At 37.4% G+C, this 20,443-nt stretch overlaps 1 long non-coding RNA gene across 5 annotated transcripts in view; it reads left to right on the plus strand.

Moving 5' to 3' along the window:
• Positions 1-19,020, plus strand: part of LOC141504075 (uncharacterized) — a 32,642-nt gene extending 13,622 nt beyond the window's left edge. For all 5 annotated transcript variants that reach the window (XR_012473199.1, XR_012473200.1, XR_012473202.1 and 2 more), the window contains 4 exons: positions 353-402; positions 11,750-11,963; positions 17,009-17,122; positions 18,374-19,020. This is a non-coding gene — a long non-coding RNA (uncharacterized LOC141504075). The remainder of the gene's footprint in view (positions 1-352; positions 403-11,749; positions 11,964-17,008; positions 17,123-18,373) is intronic.
• The last annotated feature ends 1,423 nt before the right edge of the window (positions 19,021-20,443 follow it).

Genomic DNA, 20,443 nt, shown 5'->3' on the forward strand with positions numbered 1-20,443 from the left:
ACCCCTTCCGCAGAAAGTAGTGTTTGAGCAGAGCTGCAGGAATGCAAGCAGAGAGTCATAAGAGGTGGAGGTGGGTGGCTTGGGGGACAGAGTATTCCAAACATGGGGGACAGCCACTGAGAGGGGATGGAAATAGAAGATGTTCAAAGAATATAGGGAAAGTTAATTATTTCAAGGATGAGGCCATGGGAAAGATTTAAAGGTAAATGGAGGTATTGGAAAGCAACAAAGTCATTAATAGGACTATGAATCTTTAGGTTAAAAGCAAATCTGAACTCAGAATGTGGACATTCTTAGTTAAGTGCATTTCTACAGTTTTTTGTTTTTGTTTTTGTTTTCTTCTCACCCTCAGGAAATTCTTGTGGAGAGAAATGTGGACAAGCACTCGAATATTTCCCACTGGTGAGAATTTTCATTTTCATTCAAAAGATCTTTCTATTCCTCCTCCTCCCTCTACACTACCCCATCTTTATAGCTTAATTTTCCATAACTGACTTTGGGGCAAATACCTTAGTCTCTTTAGGAGTCAAGATGTTAATCGACAATATCTAGGTGTTGAAACTCTTTAACTCCTGAAATCAAGAGGATATAGTTAAATGAGAAAAAAAGATTTCTAAATGGTTTAGTTTTTTTTTGCAATGCAAATGGGGTTAAGTGGCTTGTCCAAGGCCACACAGCTAGGCATTTATTAAGAGTCTGAGACCAGATTTGAACCCAGGTACTCCTGACTCCAGGGCCAGTGCAATTATCCACTGCTCCACTTAGCCACCCCTAAATGGTTTATTTTTTACAGTGGAACTGTGGTTTTATAAGTTGGGTGAAATGGGGATCCATGGATGATGAAAACCTCTCAGAACAGTGATTTTTTTTATTTTTCTTAAAATTTTGCATTCCAAATTCTCTCTGTGCCTATGTGTCTCTCTCACCCATTGTGTAAAGGCATACATATCTACCACACCTGGGAAATGCTGTAAAACATATTTCTGGTTTGGCCATTTCCCAAAAGCAAGAAAAATCAAGTGAAAAACATTATGCTTCATTCTGACTTCATCAGTTCTCTTTCTGTAGGTTGATGGTAGCACATTTCCAAAATTCCTTTATACTTGTCTTGGATCACTGTATTTATCACAATAGTGAATCATTCACAACTGATCATCAGCATCATCAGAATATTGATGTTACTGGGCACAATGATCTTAGTTCTTTTCACTTCACTTTGCCTCAGCTCTTCTAAAACCTGTGATTTCCTAAGTGAGATTGAGAAGGGTGCTTAGAAACATCTAGCCTGGAAATGCTCTTATCTTAAAGATGAAGAAAAAGGCCAGGGAAAGCATTAGACTTGCCCCAACCATTTGTGACACATCCCTTTGGTTGTGAAAGGTACTCAGCTGCCAAATTGCCTTTCACACAGAGTACATCATAACCATGTTATTTTCTGTTTAGGTACAGGATTATTGTTTCATCATATCCCAATCTTCATGACCTCCTGCTGTGGTGTTCTTGATAAAGACACCATTTTGTTCTCTAGCTCATTTTCAATATGAGGGGAAACTGAGTGTTAGGTGACTTACCCAGGGTCATGAAGCAGTGAATGTCTGAGACCAGATTTGGTCCTGGGTCATCCTGATTCAAGGTCCAGCCCCTACCTAGAATACCGTGCGTTTACCTTCATGTTCTTAAGACTTTAAATATCATAAAGAAAAGATCCTTTACACATGAAGTTTTATTTTCTTAAGATCTTAAACCAGAAACCTATAGTGGATGACATCAGTAAAGATATTAAGCCAGGTACAAAATTTTGAGGGCATATTTATAGAGAAAGGAAAAAAGGGCTATAAAAAAGTTAGGCAACCAATGAGATTTCATACAGAGGACACTGTGATGCTCTTATAAGTCATAATAATTGCTTCCAATTAATATTGATAAGAATCCACTTCCACTGGGGAAGAGAATATTTAAAAATAAGCATAGGATGGATCTCTCCTCCAAGATGTTTCTTATTTTGTGCTTTGTTCACCCAGGTAAAGGAAATGATTGGTACTATTACAAAACCGATTAGGTAATATTAATACAGGCTAAATCAACAAGCTACAGAGAAAAGAAGTCCTTGACAAGGCAGATTGACATATTTCCCCACAGATACCACATTCTGATTTATAACTCTTAGATAGCTGAAAAAATCAGTATTTTCACTTATCAGAAATGCAACGGTTTAGAAACTTATTTAACTTTGTCACATGGACCTGACTATAGAAATAACTACCAAAGATATCATCTCATTTAATTTTCATTGTACTCCTGGGAGCTAGAAACTATTAATCAAATTTGACAGATGAGGAAATTTAAGAAAAAGAGTGACATGCCCCAGAGTCACACACATCTAGTGTCTTGAGTTTGGACCAAGACTCAAGTCTTCCTAACTTCAAATCAAATGCTGGATCTTCTGCAACCTTTAGCCTGTAGCTAATTCTGTGCTTAGGAAACACTATCACTCATGTCTGTGCTTTGCATTGCCTCTTACTCAATTCTGGACTTTATTTTCATTCTCTCTCCTGCCTGTTGGACTCAGACCCAGATTTCCTTCACGATGTACCTCTCAAACTCCTCCTAGACAAAGTCATTACTGATTTTTGCAGTTGGGTTGAGGCTCTCTGTTCCCCCATTTCCATCTTGTATTAAGTTTGCCTATATTAGGAAAATAGTTTTCTATCTATTTACCTTTTCCCCTATTGTAATGTAAGATCCTTGAAAAACAATTTTTTAGCCATTCCCATTTAGCAAGCTATATGGGAAATAAAAAACAATCATGAATGCATTGTGGCTGATGACCAGATGTTAGATAAGCAGCCAAGCACCAAACTCGGGTCTTCTGAGTCCAGATATTTCAGTCTGAACAAGAGCAGTGGGAACTAATGCAACCAAAAACAGAAATATGGACCCCAGCTCTAACAGACCACAACCTTCACTGGGATTAGACAATGAAGACTCAACTGTACCCATCTTCAAGCATCCCTTCCCACCACCCTGAAGATATAACACAGTTTGGGGTCTGGGTTGGACCTTAAGGTTCAGGTCTCCAAATATTTTTAAATGGGGAATATCAAAGACCCTAAATTCCACTGATGATGGCCAAGGGGCAACACTTCTTCAAGGAAATGATAAGGAAACAATTTTGACTGGCCCTGAGCACTGTGTTGTATTGCCACCCAGTCCTGACTACCAAGCTGAGGATATTACAAACTCTAAAGACCAAAATTCATAACTTTAGAGATTTAATTTAATTTTATTGTCATTTGTATACTAGTCACTCAATAGAATTTTCCCATTCCTCTTTCAATTTGAACCAGTTCCCAGGAATACTTTGAATTCTCCACATTCCTCAAAATATTCCATCTCCCAATGTAGTAATAGGCATAATCATTCTAATTTAGATGGAGGGAGTTGATGAAAAGTTTTGGTGTTATATCCTCCATTTTTGAGACCATGACATCAAGGAGATGATGCCATGACCTGCCCAAGAATTGTATTTTGAGTGTATGGGTGTCATAAAATGTCACCATACTTGCTCCTCCAGAGTCATCTGGGTCCAGTGGCCAGATATAAATCTGGATGACTGGACATTGGCCAGGATCTGAGACAGTCAGGGTTAAATGACTTGTCCAAGGTCACACAGATAGTGTCAAGTGTCTGAGGACAAATCTGAACTCAAGGCCTCTTGACTTCAATGCCAGTACTCTCCTCAGTTTCACCAAGCTTCCTTTTGCTGATGAAATAGAGAAGTGAGAGAATGTAGAGGGACATGGACTTGTACATTCTTGGGGAACCACCTCAACTGGGGGCATGATATGGATGATGTATTCATGAAGAATAAGAAAACAGTCATAGTTAGAAAATGAGAAGGAGCATTTTGTAAAAATTCTCAGGGGAGACGTTGTCTAGGAAGAGAATGATCTTGCACAATTTAAGAGTACTGGATGTGCAATCCAACATCTGAGTTGAAATCTCAGTGTCTATGGGCAAGACCCTAGACCTTGTTCCATTTCCTTATTCAAAATGTGGGGGTGGGTAATTAAAACACCTTTCTCATGGTATTATGAGTGTCAAGAGAAATAACATGGACCGTGCTTTCCAAAACTTTAACTCCCTGACATAATGATAGACATCATGAATGCATCACCCGACATCTAAAAATTGAAAAAGTGGATTGAGGACTTGGACAGATTTGGTGATTAAATGATGATTTGTAACATGCTGAGAGAGTAATTTTATCTGAGTGACAAGAAGAAACAGATTGTAAATGACTAAAATATGAGTTGGAGAAAAATTCATGGCAATAAGTAAATAGGTTCTTTTTTACGAGTTTGAATGTTAGGAAGAGGAGCATGAGAGGGTCTAAGTGAAGATTTTTCAGGATAGGGAAGGCTTGGAACATTTGTGACAAGAATGATATGAAGCACAAGATGAGACTAAAAACAGTTAAGAGAAAGGGGGAGTAAAGGAAAAGGGGCTGCTATCTGCTTGAAAAGATAGGATATGGGTTCCAGGCCATGTGCAAAATCTCTTGAGGGATCTGAGATGACAAAAAGGAGTAGACAGGCACAATGGAAAGAGACCATAATCATTTCCTTCACAATAAGCAATGTGTTGTAGACTTGGTTTGCACTGTTTCTATTACTGTTTTTAAATATTTTCTATCCTAGGAAAGTGTCCTTTCTTGGCAAAATCTTTATGCAGGTTACTCACTGCACTATCAATGTATTCACTGCTAGAAATCACATTATTTACATAATCTCCTTAGTTCATTTTTCTCAGATTACCTTGCACAGACCATCAGACCATATATTATCAGTCAAGAAATAATGAGGGGGCAGCTAGGTGGCACAGTGGATAGAGCACCAGCCTTGGAGACAGGAAGACCTAAGTTCAAATAAAGCCACAGTCACTTATTAAGTGCTTAGCTCTGTGACCTTTGGAAAGTCACTTTTAACTCCATTGCGTTAAATTTAAAATAAATTGAAACGAGAACTAATAGCTTTTGCTTTCCTGCTAAACACTTTATAGCCATAAGACTTAAAAATAAGTGTCTTTGTTTTTTCTTACAGAATAAGAATCTAAAGAAAAGATTTTTTGTTATAGCTTCTAATTTCTTAATGCCATATACGAAATTATTATATAGCACTCTTTTTACCTTCAGAACTAAAATTTATACAAAATTCCTACCTTCTTATTAAGCAAAATGTGAACTACAGATAGTTTTCGCATTTTGAAAATCATTCCTATCACCTAACTGCTTGCATACTTTCATTATATTTTTTTTTTATCACAGATTGGCTCCAAAACAAAAAAGTTATCTTTAAGCAGTTTCTGGCTGCCGTACAACCACTACATTCTTTTATTGCTGTAGCATGCGTTAGACCCTGAAATCTCAAGATTCAGATGAAAACCAGCTACTGGTTCCTCTTTAGAAAGTCCAAAAAAAAGTTTTCCAAGCATTCAGTTTCTTTTAGAGCTTTTTGTTTGCTAGGCCATAGCACAAGCAAGAAGTTTGCAAAATTAAATGTCTGCTTTCAGGATTTAATTTTACCTCAATTATCACATCTGACCATCACTTAATTCAGTTCACAATCCCAGGAAGAAAGAATAACTTTTGATTTACAATGCTCATTTAATTTTCAAAACATGTCAACATACATATGACTATCTCTCAGGTCAAATATACCTCTCATATGGTTCTCAAAACCCGAATCTGTTATACCTTCCATTTTTCCTTTAAACCCTTCCATTCAATTGGGGGGGGGGGGATGTGGGGGGCAGGTCGGAGCCAAGATGGCCACAGGAGAATAGCCTTTCCTATGTGTTCAATCCATATTTCAAAAATCATAAAATTATGTCTCTAAATTTTTGAGAGACAGAACCCACAGAGGGATCCAGTGAGGCAATTCTCCAGACCAAGGTAACCTGGAAAATAGTGGAAAGGCTCCACTCCACAGCTGGCTAGAGGTGCAGCCCACCAGAGTGAAGGAAGGGCTTGAGGAAAGATTACCATGGTAATACAAAAACATTTGTCATTAATTTACTAATCAAAGCATTTAAAATTGTTGCGAATGGAAAAGTTCTTGATGTTTTGGTCTAATTGTGTCATTCCTTGGAATAAGTAGGAGTTAAAATAGGGTTTTGAAATGATCACAACATTTAGATTAAATTCCTCATAAATTTCATTGGAATCTAAATTTTCGAAATGGGAGAAACAAAAGAAAAAACCTAGATTTTAAATATCTGTAATTGAACTTTCTGTATATATCAACATGGCAAGTGACAAATCAATTTATAAATCTTCATGATCAGAATTCGAGAATTTCCTTGCCTAATCATGAAAATATAAATTTTCACCTCTTTAGAAATTGCTGTAGAGAAGTTCTTTTACTAGAAAGGTAGATATCTACAAGAAACCTAGACTGGAAGAAAACCTTGGGAACAACATTTGAAGTCACAGAACTACAATGAGGTGGCTCCAAAAATAAGAAACTTGATCTGATTTGGCAGATTTTCTTATCTGTACATGTTTAATCTGAGAGGACTGACACTTTGTGATGTCTGTAATTTGATATTGACAATGCATCGTCCATCATCATGTAGTGGTATGGACCTTATAATTGCCTGCTCCACTCTCTTGACAACCTTAGGTCTCAAAGATATGTCCTTTTCCCTCCAATATGCCTATCATCTCCCTACATTTTTATTTAATTGATCTACACTCTTGAGTGTCTCTTTGATCCAAAGGAAGAAACTTTCAAGATTTGTTTCTAAGACATTTTACATACATATATGTGTATATATACATATATATACACACATGCATAATCTGTTATAAGAAAGAAAACATGTTTCTCATCTAATTAAGAGTTTTAAAACTTCATATTGTCTTTGGTGCAGCCAAGGTCAATCTGCCATGTCAAGGCCTGCTCTTCATAATCTCATGATTTAGCTTGTGTCAATACTACTTAGCTTTGTGATAGCACCAATACATTTCTTAACCTATGACAACAAATCACAGGATAATATTTCTCTCAAGTGTGGAGATAGACATCCTATGACTGTAAACAATTTCTCTCCAGTCTATGTGGTCCTATCAATAGGAATTTGGTGCAGAGAGTTGTAGATTATTTATTTGAAATCTCAGTGATTCCCAACTTAATTTTATGGCTCGGTGTCTGTTCTATATAAATATGTCCTCACAGTTTTGTATCAAGATTGATATTTTTAATGATGTCATCCACCTATAGTTATCTAGGTTAGATATTAGAGAGTAAAACATGTATTTATGTTATTTGTTTTCTTTTTAGTCTAAATTAGTGTTAGGAAATTGTACTCTAGGATAAGGGCTGGACCTTGAATCAAGAGTTCCAATCTGACCTCAGACACTTGTTGCTCTGTGCACCTTGGCAAGTCACTTGACCCTGTTTACCACAGTTTCCTCTTCTGTTAAATGAGCTGGAGGAGAATATAGAAAATTCCAGTATCTTTATCATGAAAAAACAACCAGAAGGAATTATGAAGATTGGGACGGGACTGAACAATAGTAATGATATTTATGTAATGAGAGGTTGGGATCTACATTTTGGGAAAGTCCCTTTGTCAGCTGGGTGGAGGATTGATTGACCATCAAAAGAAATTTTCACAGAAGGGTGGGACAACTCATTTTGCTTCTCTGGTCTTTTGCTCATCTTTAGCATGAGAATTCCTGGTTTCTGAAGACCCTACCAATCTCATGAAATCACAGGTCTCAGATGAATTAAGGTAGAGCGAAGTGAGAAGAACCAAGTGATCACTGCACAGTAACCATGCAAAATCTAATCCTCACACAACAGCAACCAATTTACCAATTACACTATAAATTTTGCTCATTGACCATAGCCAGTGGAATCTAATTTGGTCCCATTTTGTGATGATTTCTGTGTTCTGTATTGAATTTTTGAACTGAATATGCCTATGAATTTAATGTCTTCCCTTATGGTTCTTTTATGCCCTTTGGGCCTTAGCTTGTCCTCCTACCTTCTGATTTTAGCCCCAAATTATAAGGTCTTCCACGAGGAAAAATACCTTTTAATTTCTTTGAAAGTAGCTCCCATATTGGACATGGTTTGTTATCAAATATGGTAGATTCAAATAACAGATTAGTTTGTTTTATGGTGTTTGTGATTGTTGATTAAGTTCACAAAAGAAAAATGTTCCAATGAGCTCCTTTGAACATGAAGCTTTGCCAAGCTTCTCTTTTGGTTGAAACCACCTTGCAGCTAGATACTGCCATGGAAGAAATAATATGCCATAGAATGTTATTAGAAAAAAGCTGTAATTGCCTTACAAAGATGTGATCTCCATCAATGAATACCTTGATTGTGCAGTGTTTTATTTGCACAAAGATTTTGTCAAGGTAGGAAGCTTTCCAAGGATAAAACATATTTAGATTACAAAATAGCACAATACACATTTTTACTGAGCTGAAATTTATGGTCTTTTGTGCCTATCTATCCCTTTGTCTCAGATCCCTGGAGATTTAAAACGTTCCCTGGATCTCATCTGTTATTGTTTCAATCAGCACCCCTCTATCTCGAAACTCTTGATTCCCATTAGGTCCCATCTTCTTCCTCACAAATATCCCAGGCCTTCCCAATTCTGAAAAATCTTCCCTAGACCTAATAATGCTCCTCAACTATTCAAAACTCTCTTTTCTCACATTAAGTATCCTAAAAGAGACCAAATTTGTTGCCTCAAATTTCTGTCCAACTCATCAGTCATTTGCCATCTGCCTCACCTCATCACTCAATGAAAATTGTTTTCCCAGCATACTACAAATGATCATTTAATCACCAACCTCTTATTTTCTCCATTTTAAGAACTCTTGACCACTTTGCTGTATTTCTACTGGCTATCATTTGTGCTGGGTGGTAAAGTTTGGAAAGCATTGACCATGTTATTTCACTTGACAATCCAACTACTATAAGGTGTTGTAATTATTCCGATTTTTTGAATAACACATGGAACAAGACCTAGTGCAAGACTGCTTGTCTCTGTTGAGATTTTAATTCATATTTCATTGCACACCCAGTACTCAATCTTTGCATCACTTAATGACCCTTCTTGGAAATTCTCTTCTGAGGCACTATGTCCTCTTCCTATATACAATCTCCATTCCTAGACACTATCCACCACTTAATTGCCATTCTCTTCCTAGACACTATCTTCCCTCTGAATTTTTAAAAAAGTACCCATTTCCTATCTGGCTGTTTTCTTGTTTATGAATACATCATCCATATCTAGCCCCCTAATTGAGACTGTTCCCCAAGACTGTATGAGTCCCATTTGTCCCTCTACAATCTCTCACTCTTCTATTTAATCATCAGAGTTGCAGCACAGTTTCATAGTGGCACTGGCATTGAAGTCAAGAGGACCAAAGTTCAAATCTGACCTCAGAACTTGACACTAGCTGTGTGACCTTGGGCACATCACTTAACCATGTTTGCTTCACATCGTGGACAATTTCCAGTTGTTTTGATTTCTTTCTTGCTCAAGAACTCAGATGACTCTGGGGGAGAAAGTGAGTCCAATGACATTTGTACAGCATCCCCCATCTCAAAGCCAATTCACATTCATGTCATGACATCACCTCTGTGATGTCCATGACAGAATACCAACCATTTCATCAGTTCTCGCCCACCACCCCCATGTTCATTGGAATATCTACATACTAGATTGGGAAATGGAATATTTTGATGCATGTAGACAATTCAGATAAACATCACAAAATTTGTAGGAATGTGTTCAAAATGAAAAAGGAGTGGACAAACTATACTGAATTGTTACAATATGGTAAGAGAAAAACTCAAATGTTGAAGAGTTGCTATGAAGCTTGGTCATTAAATTCTGGAAGATCCTCAGCTTGGTAGGCAGTGCTGGGTGGTGATACAGTACAGTGCTCAGGGCCAGTCAAAGTTGATTCCTTGTCATCAGCACCCTAGCAAGTATTTCACCTTAAACATCAGTGGGATTTGGGGCCTGCCAGTCTGTTCCCTTTGATATTTCCCATTGAGTTGCTCTTGGAGGGTCTCAGGGTCTATCCCCAACCTCAGGCTGATGGGAAGTGTTGACATGAAGTGTTTGGAGAGTAGAGCTTGAGTCTTCTTTGGCTGAGCCCATTGAAGACCCTAAAGTTGAGACCATGGACTGTTAAGAGCTGGAGCCCATATTCCTGCTTTTGGTGGGATTTGTTCCCTGTGCTCCTGTTCAGGCTGAAAATATTTGGACCAGGGACTGGTCAAAGCCCTTGTGAGAAGGCATAGGGGTGGCATCTACTAGGTAGAATCGGGAAATATTTTACCTAAAAAAAACTAGTGAAAAGATTTTTGGCCCTGGTCCACAGGTTTCCTGGGGGTGCTTCTCTCTCTCTCTCTCTCTCTCTCTCTCTCTCTCTCTCTCTCTCTCTCTCTCTCTCTCTCTCTTTCTCTCTCTGTTCTTTGCCCAGCAGACCTGGAGGAAGCGATGGGAGGAAGTAAGGGAAGGGCATTGACAATGGAGGAGGGTTGGTGGAAGGAATGAAGCACTGTTGCAGAAATCCAAAGAGTTGTTTCCCTATCGGCAGTCACCAGAAGAGGTCTTCAAATATTTCTCACAGAGGTGGCTTCTGGGAGACCCCTTTGACATTCTGTAGATAAATGAGAGATATGAGTTAAGAATATGTCCTACCTTAACACCTTAGGTATTAGTTTGTAAGAACAAGTCCTAAATAAATATTGCACAGGGAAGAGTATATAGGAAATACAACCATGAAGGAGCAAGGGGCAGTCAGAGGGACATGATGTAATCATTTTCTATGCCTGTCAGTTGGTGTAGTATTTTAATGCTTTTCAAACTCTTTCAAATGCATCACTTCCATAATTCCAGGAGGTATCCCTGATAAGGCAGGTGAGATTTGAATCATACCATGTCACAGTTGAGAGAAGAGATCACATAGAGAGAAAGATATTGACTTACTTTATGTAACAGAAATACAAATTTAGATTAATCTGAACTGATATGCATGTGCCACTGTGCTAATGTGCTAATGCAGAGTGGAAAGAGCAGAGAGAGAACAAAGTGGTACCATCAGACAACAGATAGATAGATTGAAGCACTAGGACTAGCAGTTACCATGATTTTTGAGGACTGACAATAGTATCTGTCTTCCTAAAAGAAAGGTGAGAGAATGGAGTAGTGAGGGAGACATTTTGGGGATTCTTGACTATGGGACAATTTGTTTTGTTTGTATGTTAATTACAAGGAATTTTCTGTGTTTTTGCTGTTCAATATCATCTGGGGAAAAGGGAAATTTTGAAGAAAAATAAGTAAAAGATTTTAAATTGAAATTTTCAATTGAAAAAATAGAATGAAATGGGGAACTAGGTGGTGCAGTGGAGAGGGTCAAGAGAGCCTGATTTCAAATCCTGCCTCAAACACTTAATACTTGCCTAGCTGTGTGACCTTGGGCAAATCACTTAATCCCATTGCCTTAAATAAAAAAAAAATAACACAAAATAAAAGAAAAATGGAATGAAAGCAAAAATTATGTGTCATCTTGTCTTACTAGCTAGAGAGCTCTAGAGTCAGGAAATTTGTTGCTGTCCCTTTGTGCCTGACTCTTCATGATGATATAGGACGTGTTTTCAGGAGGGATTCTGAAATGATTTGTCATTTCAACTTCTATGTCATATTACAGATGAGGAAACCAAGATTCAGAAGATTTAGTAACTTGTCCAGAGTAAGAGAGAGCGAATAAATGTTTGAGGGAAGATTTGAACTCAAGAAGAGAAGCCTTCTGATTCCAGGATATATCCACTGTACCACCCAGCTGTTCCTGGGAAGATCTTGATTTAACACTGATGGACAATAGGACCCTCCAGGATTTTGGGAAACTCCCTCAAGTCCTAAACGTAAGTAGAGTTACTAATTTCTCTTGGTAGAAGGCCTCTGTTCCATGAAAATTCCACACATCCATTAAATCACTATACTAAGGAATGATCTAGACTCAGAAGACCTGAGTTGGATGCTTGTCTACTTATCTGACATTGGGTCATCAGCCACAATGCATTCATGATGGTTTTTTATTTTGCATATACCTTGCTAAATGTCAGGATCCTAACGTAAAAATTGTTTTTCAAGAATCTTTCATTACAATAATGGAGAAAATACATAAGAAATAAAAGTATTCTCATAATATGGGCCAGGTTAATGTGAGATGGAAATGGGGGGAAAGCAGTAAAGACTTTGTCTAGGAGGAGGTTGAGAGGTACTTCGTGAAGGAAATGAGGGACTGACTCTAACAATCAGGAGAGAGAGAATGAAAATAAATTCCAAACTTGAGCAAGAGGAAATGCAAAGGATAGATGTGAGAGATAGTGTTTCCTAAGCAAAGAATTAACTACAGGTTAAATGATGCAGAAGATTGAAAATTTGATCTGGAGTTCGGAAGACTTGAGTCCTGGTCTAAACTCAAGACACTAGATGTGTGTGACCCTGGGGCATGTCACTATTTTTTTTAAATTTCCTGATCTGTCAAATGAGAATAATAGCCTCTAGCTCCCAGGGCTATTGTGAAATTTAAATGAGATGATATCCTTCCATGGTCATTCTATATTCAGGTACATGTGACAAAGTTAAATAAGTTTCTAAGCCATTGCATTTCTGATAAAAAGGGAAAATACTGTTTTTTTGGCTGAGAGTTATGATTCAGAATGTGGTATCCATGGGGAAATATGTCAGTCTGCCTTGTCAAGGCCTCCTCTTCCTTGCAGCCTGTTGATTTAGGCTGTATCAATATTACCTAATCAGTTTTCTGTTAGCACTTTTAATCGCACCAATCAATTCCTACACCTGGGTGAACAAATCACAAAAACAAGAAACATCTCAGATGAGGAAACATCTTATGCTTGTTCATAAATATTCCCTTCTCCAGAATAAGTGGGATTATAAACTTTAAATGGAAGCAAATGTTATTACTTAATAGAGGATCATAATGTCCTCTATATGAAATATCATTTTTTACCTATATATTTTGTAGCCCTTTTTCCTTTCTCTATAAATATATACTTAAAGTTCTGCTTCTTAGTTAATATCTTTAGTGATGATATCCACTATAGGTTTCTGGTCTTAAGAACATAAAACTTCATGTGTAAAGGAACTTTTTGTTGTGATAGTTAAAGTCTAAAGAAAATAAAGGTAAACACATGGTACTCTAGGTAGGGGCTGGATCTTGAGTCAGGATGACCCAAGTCCAAATCTTGTCTTAGACATTCACTGCTGTATTACCCTGGGCAAGTCATTTAACCCTTACAGTTTCCTAATCTGAAAAATGAACTGGAGAAGAAAATGTTAAATCATGGTAAATCACCCCAGCAGGAGGTCATGAAGATTGGGACATGACTGAACACTAAAACTGTACCTAACCAGAGAATAACATGATTAATACCTACCCTGTGGGAAAGGCAAATTGGCACATAAATACAGTATGGATTTTACCCTTGGCAATCAAAGGGATGTGTCACAAATTGTTGGGACAAATCAAAAAGGTATTCTGGCCTTTTTCTTCATCATTAGTATAAGAGCATTTCCAAGCTAGAGGTTTCAAAGGACCCTTCTCAGTCTCACTTAGGAAATCACAAGCTGATGTTCGGGAACTATCATGACCTGATGCAAAGTGAAGTGAGAAAAACTAAGAGACCATTGTGCACAGTAACATCAATATTCTGATGATACTGATGATCAACTGTGAAAGATTCATAATTATGATGAAAACAGCGATCCAAGACAACTGCAAAGGACTTTTGAAAAAATGTTGACCTCCATTGACCTCCAGAAAGGGACCTGATGACCTCAGATTGAAGTATAATATTCATTTAATTTTTCTTTCTATTGGGAAATGCTAAAACAGGCATATGTTTGACAGAATTTCACAGGTATGTGTGGCATGTGTGTGTTTACAATGGGTGAGAGAGCCACATAGGGACAGAGAAAATTTGGAACACAAAATTTTGAGAACAGCCTAAAAAAAATCACTGATTTCAGAGGCTTTTAACCATGCCTGGATCCCCATTTCAACCATCTTATAATATCAAGTTCTGTGATTGTACTACCTCTCATATTTTAATTTTTTATTCTTTAGGGATATGATTTCTCATCACATTCAGTTTAGATCAATATATCGCATGTAAAGAGTGTAAAGTCAAACACTGCCTTCTGTGGGGGGGGAGCCAGATTAGGGGAAAATGTAAAAATTCAAAAATAAATTTTTAAAAAATATTTTTACCTCTTGTATTGAAATAGCAATGATTTTTCTGTGTCTGCTACTGATATAATTAACGATGCTGATAGAGTTCCGAATATTGAACTAATCTTGCATTCCAGGTGTAATTTCTTTTGATCATGGTATATCATCCTAGTCATAACTTGCTCTAATCATTAAATTTTTCCTAAAATATGCTAAATTTTTTATTTCAAACATTTACATCCATATTCATTAGGTAAATTGATCAAAATTTTGCTTTCTCTGTTTTGACACTTTTAGTTCTAGATATCCACAGTGTACTGGTGTCAGAAGAATTTTTTCAGAACTCCTCATCCCTCATATTTCCAAATAGTTTATATCCAATTGGAATAGATTGTTCCTTCAAAATTTGATCATGGCCTCAGACACTTAATAATTACCTAGCTGTGTGGCCTTGGGACAGCCACTTATCACCATTGCTTTGCAAAAAATCCTAAAGAAAAGCAAAACCAAAAACAAAATTTGAACAAATTCACTCAGGAATTCGTCAGGACTGGAAGCTATTTTTCTTAAAGATTTCATGGATGAGAGTTGAAATTCTTTTCCTGAGATGGGGCATTTAAGTATTTAATTCCCATTTCTTTTAACGGAGCTAGTTTATCTTTTTTGTAAGCCTTCATCCATTTCACTGAGATTGTCAAATTCCTTGGCCTAAAGTAAGGCAAAATCATTCTGAATTATTGTCTCACTTACCTCCTCCTCAGTGATGAATTCACCTTTTTCATTTCTGTTGCTATTTATTTGTGTTTCTTCCCTTTTTACAGTTAATTAACAGGAGCAGTTACTTGGTCCAGCATAATGGAGCATTGGCCGTGGATTCAGAAGGACCTGAGTTCAAATCTGCTTCCAGACATAAGAGTTATTTAGTTGTGTGACCTTGGGCAACTCATTTAACCCTACTGCCTTGGAAAAAACTTTAAAAAATCTTAATTAACCAGGTTTATCTATTTTGTGGGTTTTATTTGAAAACTAACTCTAGTTTTATTTATTCATTCAAAGCTTTTCTTACTTTTTGTTTTAATTTCCCTGTTGATTTTCATAATTTCAAATTTACTATTTAGTAGATTTTTAATTTATTCTTTCTATAGATTTTTTCAGTTGATTGCCTAGTCCATTGATCTCCTCTTTCCCTATTTTAATTCATGTCAATATTTAGAGTTATATTCCCCTGTTAACTGCTCTGACTGCAACTCATTAGGTTTGGTACCAAGTGTTGGTGAAATTCTTGTTTCTGGTACTTTGCTGTTTGACTCCATCTTTCATTAAAATTAATTAGGTACCAATTAATTTTATTTCTTTCTCTCCATGGTCCTTTCTTGCATGTAATTTTTTTGCATAATAATCGTCTGAGGATGGATTTAAGTTTTCTTCCATTCTGCTTTTGATTATGAGCTTTTATGGTACCAATACACTCTGTTATTGTGACAGTACCTTTGAAAAGAGGTATATTCCTTTCTATTCCCATTCAATTTTCTCCTGAGGTCTATGAAATCTAACTTTTCAAAAAGTCTATTTCTCTCCTTTACTTCCTTCTTGTTTATGATAAGATGAACTGATAGTGAGGGAGGTTGCACCATTCAGCCCCAACCCCCAGTATAATTTTCCTATGTCTACCTTTAAGGCATTTGGCTTCTCTTCTAAGAATTTGGATTCTATGCTGCTTGGTGCATTGAAATTACGTGATTGTCTAGGGTAGCTTTGAGGAGGATTTCCTTTCCCCCTTATGCCATTTAATGAGTTAGATTTTTGCAATTGTTGTGTCTGAGTAAGGATTGCTAGTCCTTCATCTTTCACTTCAATTGAAGCATAATATTTTCTGCTCTAGCCTTCTACCTTTACAGTATCTAGTCAGGGCTATTTAGCACTGCTCAATAAGTGGATAGTTTTTCTCTGTACTTTCAATAAAAGCAGGAAGACTACTGGCTCCGAGAAATGGGAATCTTTTTTATTGGAAGCAAATCTTTTAACTTTTTTTCTGCTGAAAAAAATTCTCCATTTCGTGTTGGCTCTTTTATTCCCCAATTCTTAAGGTACTCTTGACTTTAACAGGAGCCTGACCTTGATCATACCCATTAGGACTGTAGCACACACAGTATACAGTGACTGCTACTCTAACTTTGGTAGATATCAGCCCCTCCTTAAGGACCACTCCTGAGGAGTACTCAGTGTCCCCTACCTGACACCAGATGTTCCCCATTTCTTAAAGACCAGTCACATTCCTCCTAACACAGAAGGGTATTTAAAGAAATCACTTATTTCAGCCTAACTCCCTTTCAAATTGACCATTACTACTGTGATTCTTCTCCACATGGCAATATCTTTCAAAGAATCCTTCATCTTCTTTAAGATGCTTAACCAAGAAGCTTTTTCTAACACTTGTCTATGACCTGTCAGCTGAAACTTTTTATTTTTCTCTTTTCCCCCTTGTACTTTGGGACCTGGAAACACAATGACTGGTCTCCTAGAGGTAAGGGGAAGCTCTGACTTCAAGGGGACCCTTTTAAGAGTATTAAACAGCCTGAGCAGCAAGTCCAAAGACTCAGTGGGATTTTAGGTGTCTGAAGAGGCAAGATGAATTTTCTCTTTACTCCAGGACTTAGGTTTCTCAATAGAGAAGTGTGCTTTCTGTATTCATTTTCTTTTATCATATTCTAGGGATCGAGTTCCTGAGACCTCTGCTCTTCCTGGAGCCTTTTGAGGATTGGTCTGCAGGAGACTGACATCCCAGAATTTGGAAAGATCTGTTTCCTGATCTTCCAGACCTTGTTGGTAAGAGATGCTGTAGGAAGTTTTGGAAGGGGTACTAAAGAAGAAACTTTTTCCTTAGGGGGAAAATGTGATAGCCATAGGCTCCTGGGCCAAGAATAGGAGATGTCTGACTCAAGAGCAACCTGCACTCAACTCTCACTTTGTTTCTTTTCTTTCTTTTTTTTAGGCAACCCAAGGTAAAGATTTCTAGAAAGGAATGAAAAACAAAATTTTGGATGTGATAAATATCCAAATTGATTTTAATTACTTATTTACTATAAATAATTTTTTGATGTGTGAGAGAGGAGTAGGAGAAATATATCCTTAATAAGTGGAGAAAGCAATTAAAGTTAAAAATCAGTTTTTAAATGATAAATATGTTCTGAGTTACTTACAGTTTTGTCCCTAAAAACATAAACCAAATAAACAGTTTGGATTCTATTTTGTTAGCTTCTTGCTGGTTACCAGGGAAACTTAAAAGGAGGGAAGTTTTAGAACATGCTTTTAAATTTTTCTATCAAATCTTTTGGTATTTAATATCTCTCTTTTATAGTTAAGGAAACAGAGACTCAGGGAGATAAAAAAAGGACATGTTCAGAAAAATATTGTGTCAAGATCCAATTGTGACTGTTCAGCTCTCACTGAAATGCCCCTCTAAACTTTACTTGTCTGTCACTAGGCCAATTCACCTCTCCTATAGTCATTAGGACTGTTTCTTCTCCTCAGACTTTTGTTCTGAGTGGGTTTGAGGCTCTCTGGTCCTAAGGAAACTATAGAACTGTTAGTCAACAAACATGGTATCAGCATCTGCTGTGATGCTAAGGATTAGAGATAGGCAAGCAAATGTGGAAGTGTGGTATCAAGAATCCCCTTCTGGAGAAAGTAATGTTTGAGCAGAGCTCTGGAATGTAAGCAGGGAGTCCTAAGAGGTGGAGGTGGGTGGGTTGGGAGCCAGAGTATTCCAAACATGGGGGACAACTCCTGAGAGGGGATGGAAAAAGGAGATGTTCAAAGAATGCAGGGAAAGTTAATCGTCTGAAGGATGAGGTCATGGGAGAGAGATTTAAAGAGAAATGGAGGTAATGGAAAAAGCAATCAAGTCATTGAATGGACTGTGAATCTTTAAAGACAAATGGAAGTAACAGAAAGCAACCAAGTCATCAAAAGGACTGTGAATCTTTTGGGTAAAAGGAAAACTGAAATCAGAATGGCAACATTCTTATTTAACTGCATTTTTATACTTTTTCTCTTTTGTTTCCTTCCCACCCCCAGGAAATCCTTGTGGAGAGAAATGTGGAGAAGCAATAGAATATATCCCACTGGCGAGAATTTTCATTTTTATTCAAATGAACTTTCTATTCCTCCTCCTCCCCCTACCTACCCCATCTTTCCAGCTGAATTTTCCTTAGTCTCTTTAGGATTCAAGCTACATTAAGCACTGAAACTCTTTAACTCCTGAAATCAGGAGGATGTTGTTAAATGAGAAAAAAAGATTTCTAAATGGTTTAGTTTTTATAGTAAAACTGTGATTTTTATAAGCTGGGTGAAATGGGGATCCAGGAATGATTAAAACCTCTCAGACAGGGGTGGCTAGGTGGCACAGTGGATACAGCACCTGCCCTGGAGTCAGGTGTACCTGAGTCCAAATCAGGCCTCAGACACTTATTAATTACCTAGCTGTGTGGCCCTGGGCAAGCCACTTAACCCCATTTGCCTTGGAAAAAAACCTCTTAGACCAGTGACTTCTTTTAGTTTTTCTTAAAATTTTTTGTTCCAAATTCTCTCTGACCCTATGTGTCTCTCTCACCCATTGTAAAGGTGCACATATCAACCATACCTGTGAAATCCTGTAAAACATATTTATGGTTTGGACTATTTTCCAAGTACCAAGAACAATAAAGTGAAAAAATTATACTTCAGTCTGATTTCATTAGTTCTCTTTCTGTAGGTTGATGGTAGCATTCTTTTGAAAATCCTTTGCACTTGTCTTGGATCACTGTATTTATCACAATAGTGAATCATTTGCAATTGATCATCAGCATCATCAGAATATTGATGTTCCTGTGCACAATGATCCCTTTGTTCTTTTCACTTCACTTTGCCTCAGCTCTTGTAAAACCTGTGATTTCCTAAGTGAGATTGAGAAGAGTCCTTAGAAACCTCTAGGGTGGAAATCCCTTGATCTTAAAGATGAAGAAAAAGGGAAGGGAAACCATTTGACTTGACCCAGCCATTTGTGATGCATCCCTTTTCTTGTCAAGGGCACAATCCAGCCTATACTCAGATGCTAAATTGCCTTTCCCTCAGAGGTCTTAACCATGTGATTTTCTGGTTAGGTACAATTTTAGTGTTCAGTCATTTCCCAGTCTTCATGACCTCCTGCTGGGGTGTTCTTGTCAAAGGTACTATAGTGGTTTACCATTTTCTTCTCCAGGTCATTTTTCATATGAGGGGAAACTGAGGCTTAAGCGACTTACCCAGCACATACAACAATGAGTGTCTGAGACCAGATTTGGACTCTGGCCATCCTGATTTAAGATCCCACCCCCTACCTAGAGTACACTTGTTTTTACATTCATTTTCTTAAGACTTTAAAAATCATAGCTAAAAGATCCTTTCCCATGAAGTTTTATTTTCTTAAGATATTAAACTAGAAACCTATAGTGAATGACATCTGTAAAGATAGTAACCCAGATACAAAGTTTAAGGACATATTTATAGAGAAAGGAAAAAGGTTATAAAAGTTAGGCTACCAATGAGATTTTATATAGAGGACATTATGATTCTCTTATAAGTCATAATATCTGTGTTATAAATGAATGAAAAGAAAAACTTGCTGAATTGAGAAAAAATTGTACATTTTATTCATAAAGCTTGCAAGATACACCTTACAAGATACGGTTACCTCACCTAGGCATCAGGCACAAATTGGTCTCGGAACTTCATGTAATTTATAGTCCCCAGAAACTCTTTCCTCTCCCTCTTGGATTTTCATAGGATTTTAGAGTTTGAGTTACAATCTAAGAGGTCCACTCATTCCACGACATGCCCCTAATATAACCCCCCTACACATCATACCATGCATGATATGCTAATGAACCCCAATCGTCACGGGGTGTGTGTGGGTTAATATTCAATTACCTAACTGCACAAGCTCAGTTGCTTTAGGTCAAGAACTCTAGATCATTCTTGACAGGTTGAGAACCAGATTGGGGTATCCTTGGAATGGGATTAGGGAAACTCTTCCAGTCTTATGAATGGCTGGGCAATTCCATCTTTGTAATGGATTCCCTAAGGGCTCCCCTCCACACCCTGTGAAGATCAACCCCCTATATTCATTGC

This window comes from Macrotis lagotis, unplaced genomic scaffold (assembly GCF_037893015.1).
Source record: "Macrotis lagotis isolate mMagLag1 unplaced genomic scaffold, bilby.v1.9.chrom.fasta BILBYCTG078, whole genome shotgun sequence".
Lineage (NCBI taxonomy): Eukaryota > Metazoa > Chordata > Mammalia > Peramelemorphia > Peramelidae > Macrotis > Macrotis lagotis.